Source organism: Peromyscus californicus, unplaced genomic scaffold, assembly GCF_007827085.1.
Source record: "Peromyscus californicus insignis strain IS unplaced genomic scaffold, ASM782708v3 Scaffold_9__1_contigs__length_137607984, whole genome shotgun sequence".
Classification (NCBI taxonomy): Eukaryota; Metazoa; Chordata; class Mammalia; order Rodentia; family Cricetidae; genus Peromyscus; species Peromyscus californicus.
Genome location: NW_026294617.1, coordinates 9,253,935 through 9,261,730, shown reverse-complemented (window position 1 = coordinate 9,261,730; position 7,796 = coordinate 9,253,935).

The window sequence follows — 7,796 nt, the reverse complement described above, 5'->3', positions numbered from 1 at the left end:
GAATTTGGATTACAGAGCTTTCAAAAGTCAGCTAATAGGGTATTGTGGTGGGCTCTCATTCATTCTCATGCTATTTTTATTTAAAAAGGCAATTTAGACACTAGAAGAGGCTCAGGGTATGAATGTATGGAGCCAGGACCATAGGAAGGCGTCCGACTGCAAGAAGTCCTTAGGAGAGACCAAATCTGTAGCACAGTCACCTTGGTCATTTAGTCTTCAGAAGTGTGATAAAATAAGTTTCTACTGTTTAACCCACCAGTGGTACTTTTGTTATAACAGCCATAGCAAACTAATATAGATAATACCATCTTAGACTTTTTTAATGCATCTTTGCCCTCTTGTACCTTATGAAATGTTCAGTGTACAATTTAGACAGCATTTAACACCTACTATATTTGTTTGTACTTGTATTTTAAAATTGCTGATTAAACACATTTAAATTACTTCATTATACATTTACATTGGTTTATCAGAACTTGCTCTCTGACTTTACTGATCATGACTTAACCATTTGTTTGAATAGGTGATATATGCTTGTGGTAAATATCTTAAACAATATGAAAGACGATACAGTAAGACATGTGGCTCACTCACCCCTCAGTTCCCTGTTTCCTGAGTTTTCCTCCCTAAAGGCAACTCTTATTATCAGTGTATTGTTTTAACTTTCTAGGTGTACCTTTTCTTGAAAACAATTTAATCAGAATATGTGTGTGTGTGTGTGTGTGTGTGTGTGTGTGTACAAACATATGATAGACATGTCACATATATTTATGCAAATCTATGCTTGATGAAAATTTTTATGTAGGTATAAACATGAACATGACTATGTATCATAATTTTTGGTTTCCTTTTTTAAATTTTGTTTCTGAAAAGTATGGTGTGAGGGCTAGAGAGATGGCTTTGTAGCTTACTTCTCTTGCAAAGGACATAGGTTCAGTTCCCAGCACATATATCAGGTGTCTCACAATTGTAGGTAATTGTAGTTCAAGGGAATCCAATGCCCTTGACTTTCCTGGAAACCTGTACAGACATGGAGTACATAAACTCAAGTTTATTTTTTTAATTACAGAAAATGGTAGTGTGGGTGTGGCTTCTGGCTGGTTGCCCACGATCGTACAGACAGTACTAATTGTACTCAGTGGGTTATCTAAAGCAGGAGGAGGAAGAGGAGAAGCGGGGTAAAGGGAGGAGAGGCACCTTTTGGGGAGGAAGCAGAAGGCAGATGTGATCAAGACTCAGTGTGTGTGTGTGTGTGTGTGTGTGTGTGTGTGTGTGTGTGTGTGTGTGTGTGTATAAAACTGTTAAAGAATCAGTTTAAAAACATTAGAAATGGTAGTATAATATTTACGTTTTAAAGAGATTAACTGAATAAAATACCTTTGGAAAAGTTCCAGCCAAAGCATACAAACCCCTCTTACTCATTGCAGTTCTTATTTTTGTTGCACTTCCTTTAAACGCGCTGCTTCTGCCGTTTCCTCACTCCAGATCACACTCGTACCAGATACTCACAGTGACCAGGCAGGAAATACACATTTTAAAGCGGCTCCTTTGGGCAGCTCCTTTCTGATTGAAACGTTTGAGTGACAGATTTAATCAGCTGATAAAGGCATTGAACAAAGGGCACGGTTTCTAGACAGTCCAAACAAACAGGGACATTGCAGAGCCTTTCTGGGACTAAACCCCAGGTGTCTGGTCCCTCTCCCAGGTGCAATAGGCAGCCCCATCACAGCTCATCTTCCCCCTGAGCTCAGTGTATGGCAACATTGTTCCAAGACAGTTAAAATAATTTTAAAAGAATCAGACATAAATTTACAATCCTAGAAAGTCAACCTGTTTTCTTGCCGCCTGTTAGTAATTGCTCCAAATTAGTACACAGACTTTAATGGTTTTAATTACATATCAGAGTTACCTTGTGTTCTGGCTTTATCTGAAATGAATCATAAATATTGCTGTTACTATGTTTACATAACAATAACTTCATATGATAGCATAGCAGTCTATGTAGTTGGTACATTGTTTCCTGACATGTTAATTCAAGTAAAACTGTACTGTTTGAGCTACAGTTTGAAATAATGACACATATTTAATGACGTTCATAAATGTTACTGGGCTACAAGGTAATTGGCTATAAAATGGAGAACAGCCACCATAAATGACTATAATTAGTATTCTCAGTGCTCAGCAACCAAACCTTTTAGAGGAGATACTGTAGAACAATCATGTCAGATGCCCACCTAAAAATGAAATGGACCTTTTTCCTTCCTTTGCAGTGGTAAATATTGTGGAATATTATTTGATTATTAACTGCAATAACTCACAGCCTTCTGTCATTGGTTAATTGAGCCAACAAATATTCAGTAAGCACCTGTTGTGTGCCATGCTGGATGAGAGGTCTGTAGGGAAGGAAATGGTTAGGATGCCTGCTCCACTATGATTTATAAACTAGATGAAATGAGAACAGCAATCAAATGACCAACACAGAAAATAACTGCAAGAACGAAGTGAACAGGGCCACTGTCAACAGGTAGAAACCGTGGTGCACACTTCACACTAGTGACCAGTGACAGCTCACATTGACATTGTAGTTTGAAGGAGAGGAGACAAGCCACACAAAGAGTGTGGGCATGAGGCAATACATAAGAGTCATTCACACAGGATAGTGGGGACAAGGGAACAGCCGGAGTAAAGGCTGTGAGACATTTTGGAAAATATGGTGTTTGTGATGATTAAGCCCATGAGAACTACAATGAGTAGGCAGAAGGGAGTGTGGCCCTCCGTGAAGGGAAGAAAGGCTCCCACTGTACACAATCAGAACACCAGAGCATCAAAGGGGGAAGTGGAGTCAGGCAAAAGCTTTAGGCAGCCAGCCAGCAAATTCCAGTTTAGAAAAAGCTTTTGACAGGTGTGTGGGAAAACTGCCTGGAGGCAGTAAAGTCAGCATGCAGCTGTTGGTACAGGCCCGTGACAGGGTGTGCTGGGGGGTCACCTGAGTGAGTGACGGCGGGAGAGACCAGACTGTGGACAGCAGGTCTCCCTGGAAGCCAGAGCTGTCATCCAAAATGACTGTGAAGGATGAGGGGAAGGAAGATGTCAGTCATGGCTCCTGCGATTTCAGGAAACATCAGTTTCAGAATCACGAAGCAGGAAATCCAGAGGTTTCTTTTAGTAGAACTGGGGAGGTGGCCACTGAGGCCTCCAGCTAGGGACGGCAGTGTGTCTGTGAGCTGCATCAGCATGACGACAACGAGACTCCTAAAGGCAGTGTGTAGCTGGGAAGAGAATGGGTCCCACGCGAGAACTTGTAGCTATGGTGATATTTTATTTGTGCTGAAATGTGATTTTATTTATATGTTAATAAACAAAGTTGCCTGGGGGTCAGAGCTAATAGCAAGCCATAGCAGAAGTCTGGCAGTGGTAGCACACGCCCTTAATCTGATCACACGGCAGGCAGAGTCTGTGTGTTCAAGGACAGAGCCAGTTTGGAGACACATGCCTTTAATCTCAATACAAACCATAGAGACCTGGAAGTCTGTATAGACAGGCAGTGACGAAGAGGTCATGTGGTTGGGTTTACAACCAATGAGAAGGCAGAACAGAAAGTCAATAAAAAGACAGACACACAGGAAGTAGGTCTCTTTTTCTAAGGGGAAGGACAGCAGCGGCAGCGGGTGGTAAGAAGGCGGTTTTAGTCTCAGCTTTTAGCTACTGCTCTGACCTCTTGGGCTTTTAACTCTGCAGTTGACTCCGTGTTTCTTATTTAATAAGACCGTTACATCTACATGTAGCATTCCAGAGATGCTCAGTCATGAGCAGAGTAAGTTCCCAGCCGGTGGAACACAGCCCTGGGGATTTGTAGAGATACTGTCCCCACCACTGACCCTCCAGTGTCAACGGAATTACCCAGGGAATGTCTTCTTATAGGTCGTTGAGCTTTGCCTGTCTTCTCTCTGAGTGGGTCTGTTCCTCTAGGACCCTTCTAAGGGAGGGGCGTCAGGATCAGTGGTGGCTGTGAGCAGCCCTACACTGGAGTGGTACTCAGCCATGTGTACCTCTTTCCACGGGTGCCAGTGGCTCCTGTGGGTCTCCCTGAGAGCTGCAACACCACAGACTCCCTTTTGCATCTTCCAGCAGCTCAGGAGGCAGAGCTCAGTCAGCCACTGTAAATGTTGTCCAGTGAACGATGGAAGAGCTGGTAGGGACCTTTGGAAGGCTAAACACGAAGACTCGTGTTTTACAAATGAAGAAATGGGTTTATGCATGAAGGCCACTAATGATATGAAAGGTACTTCAGTCATACTTTGTCAACCTCTGATTAACTTCTGTCAACCAGGGAAGCCTCGAGACCTCATCCAATCCAAAATTGGACATGCTTATTTGGAGTTCTCATTTCTCTTTTGGCTCCTCTGACCATACTCAGCCTTCCTCACCTAAGCGATTTGTTTTCTTCATTGATTGTTGTGTCCCCAAACTGAGTCAACTGGTAGAATAAAATGAGGGTATTCTAGGGCTTGTAACACGCATTTATCAAGAAACGCCACATAGTTGCTACGCTTTGCTCCAATTCTGAATGGGTGACTTTGTTTGTCCAGAGTCACCTTTAGTTTGAAACACTGCATCTGTGAATGCTGTGTTGTGAAGAACTGGATGAAAGGCTGGAGGGTTGGAGGGTGGACGATGATGATTACAGTGTGTGTGTGTATGTAAGGGCGGTGAGTGTGGGCGTTCGCTGTATGCTCATGGAAGTCAGAGGAGAACTTTCAGGAGTTGGTTCTCTCTGTGGGATTTAGGAACTGAACTCAGGCTGTCAGGGTTTACAGAGCTTCCACCTTTACCAACTGAACCATCACTCCAGCCCAAGCCACAGACCTTGTGTTGATGCAGGAAATCTAAACCCCGTTTAAAACATTGCTTCCTGTGCTGAACAGCGGTAAGCTGGCATGTGTGGTAAGTAACATACAAAGCTTGCTCCTGTACAGAGACTGATTTGAAAACCAAGACTCCAAGGATGGGATGAGTTCAGTGGGGAAAACACCATCTCATCTTCCCATTCTATGCCTGCTGAGGCAAACGCATTTATTCCCGAGTATGCCTTTTCCTGTCTGACATTCTGCACTCGATTAATGTGAAGTCTCTCTGGCTGCACTTGAAATCAGGGATACAGGCACACACTCTTCATCAAGAGTCACAGATTTAGGGACCAGAAGGAGCACGAGGATGAATCCAGAGCCTTCGTTTTATTTTCCAAAAAATGCAACCAGAGAGCCAAGGGCTTTGGCCAAAATTACACCAGGGCTGCTTTCTTTTGAAAATGTTTGAGTTCAAGCCAGTGGAAAACTACTACCACTGCTGAGAGGACCTGGGTAGGATTTTATTTTCCTCAACTTTTCATTTTATGCAATTTTAATTCTTCTTTCTAAAAAAGGGTAATCATATAAAACACATTTTATGTGAGATACAGAAAAAAAGTACTATGTGTGTGATCATGCCTAGAATGTTAATGCATTTCCTCCTGGTTTTTTCTATGCATATGTAAAATAGTTGATGTTTAGCATATATAATATTTTCAGGGAGTTTTTAGTTAGTATATCAAACACTTTTTTTTTTTCTTGAGGCAGGGTCTCATGTAGCCCACACTAGCCTGGTACTGGCTTTATAACTGAGGATGACTTTGAATTTCTAATGTTCTTGTCTCTACCTTCCAAGTGTTGGATTTCAGAATGCAGCACCACCACACCTGGCTTATGTGATACTGGAGGTCAAGTCCAGGGGTTCATGTATGCTAGGCAAGCATTCTACCACAAGCCTAGCCCCTGACATAGGCATTTCTGATGAATATAGAGTGCCCAGGCAAATAGATACACTCAAGTCACTGAATCTTTCAGTGAGTATTGGGCACTAAGGAGTATGTTTTGTTGTTCTATATAGCATATAAATATAGATGAGAAAATATAAAAACATCTTATGACATACAGCTTTTCCAATGAACTGTACATTTAATAATTAGCTGTATAGAATTAGATAGCCATGGTTATTACTGTTAAACAAAACAATAATAGAAATAATGATGGTCTTGGTCATTCTGCTTAAAGGAAAACTGACATATAATCCCCTTCAGAAAATGGGGCTTACTGCAGAAAGAGCTTCGAGGCCAAGTGTGGGGCGGCAATGTGGGAGGGAGAACATTAGACAAGTGTTATAATATACAAGGTCTAAACATAAGGCCTCACGGGGAAGGAGAGGCTTCCTTTCAAAACCAGAAGAGGAGCTTCATTCAGAGCGAGACTAAAGGGAAGTGGAGAGGGAGATGCAGAGGCAGAGGTGGCCACCATTAGAGGGGTGGCAGAGGGGTGGCAGAGGGGTGGCAGAGGGTGGCAGAGGGATGGGGTGGGGCTTTCCAGAGAAAGTTTCCATAGCCATTTCCGAAGCAATCTAGAACAAAGAAAATATCAGATGTATAACTTTGGGGTGCTGGTGGGAAGTTTTACATCACATGATTTAGTCTATTACAGGCTCCACAACGAAGAGTGTGGAAGAGCCAGGCAACATAAATTAGGAACTGTGAAGAACAGGAAATTTGCTGGCAAATGGATGGAACTAGAGAAGATCATCCTGAGTGAGGTAACCCAGACTCAGAAAGACAAACATGGTATGTACTCACTCATAAGTGAGTATTAGCTGTAAAGTAAAGGAGAACCAGACTACAATCCACAGCCCCAGAGAGCCTAAGTAACAAGGAGGGCTCAAGGGAGGTGGAGATGCATGAATCTCACTGTGAAGGGGAAAAAGAACGGACATTGTCAGTGGAGTGGGGGAGGGGCCTTGAAGGGGGATGGGATGGGAACAGGAGGGATCAGGTCGGGGGAGGATGGAGGAGAGAGTACTAGGAGAGACAACTGGAATCTGGGGCATCTCTGGAATGAGCTAGAAACCTAGAGCAATGGAAACTCCCTGGAATCTATGAGGGTGAACCCAGCTAAGACTCCTAGGAATAGGGAATATGGCGTCTGAACCAACCATCTCCTGTAACCAGGCAAGACTTCTACAAGAGAGACTAGGGACACCAACCCAGTCACATAACCTCTGGTCTACAATTTGTCCTGCCTACAAGATGGGCTGGGATAAAGATAGCACAGAATTGTGGGAGGGCCTGGCACGGCTGGAGGCCCATGTTCTGAGAGGGAGCTCACCCGTGAGGGCGTTACCCAGAGCTGGGATACCCAGAGACCTAGGATAGAACCAAACATGAATAGAAACAAAAGTCAATGAAATGATCCCTGTTATTTTGCTATACTCATAGATTAATGCCTAGCCCAACTGTCATCAGAGATGTTTCACCCATCAGTTGATGAAAACAGATACAGAGACCCACAGACAAACATTAAGCAGAGCTCCAGGAATCCTGCAGGGATGGGGAGGAAGGACTGTAGGATTCAGTGGTGTCAAGGACACCACAAGAAAACACACAGAACCAACTAACCTGGGCTCATAGGGGCTCACAGAGACTGGACCAGCAACCAGGGAACCTTCATGGGACTGTCCTAGGCCCTCTGTATACATGTTACAGCTGTGTCTTTGGGTGGGACTCTTAACAGTGAGAGCAGGGGCTGTCTCTGACTGTGGGGACACTTTCTTCCTACTGGGTTGCCTCATCCAGCCTTAATAGAAAAGAGGTGCCAAGTCTCATTGCAACTTGATATACCGTGACTGGTTGATGTCCATGGGATACTGGCCTGTAACTGAAGAGAAACAGTGGAGGAGGAGTGGATGGGATGGGGTTGGGGGAGAGGGAAGAGGGT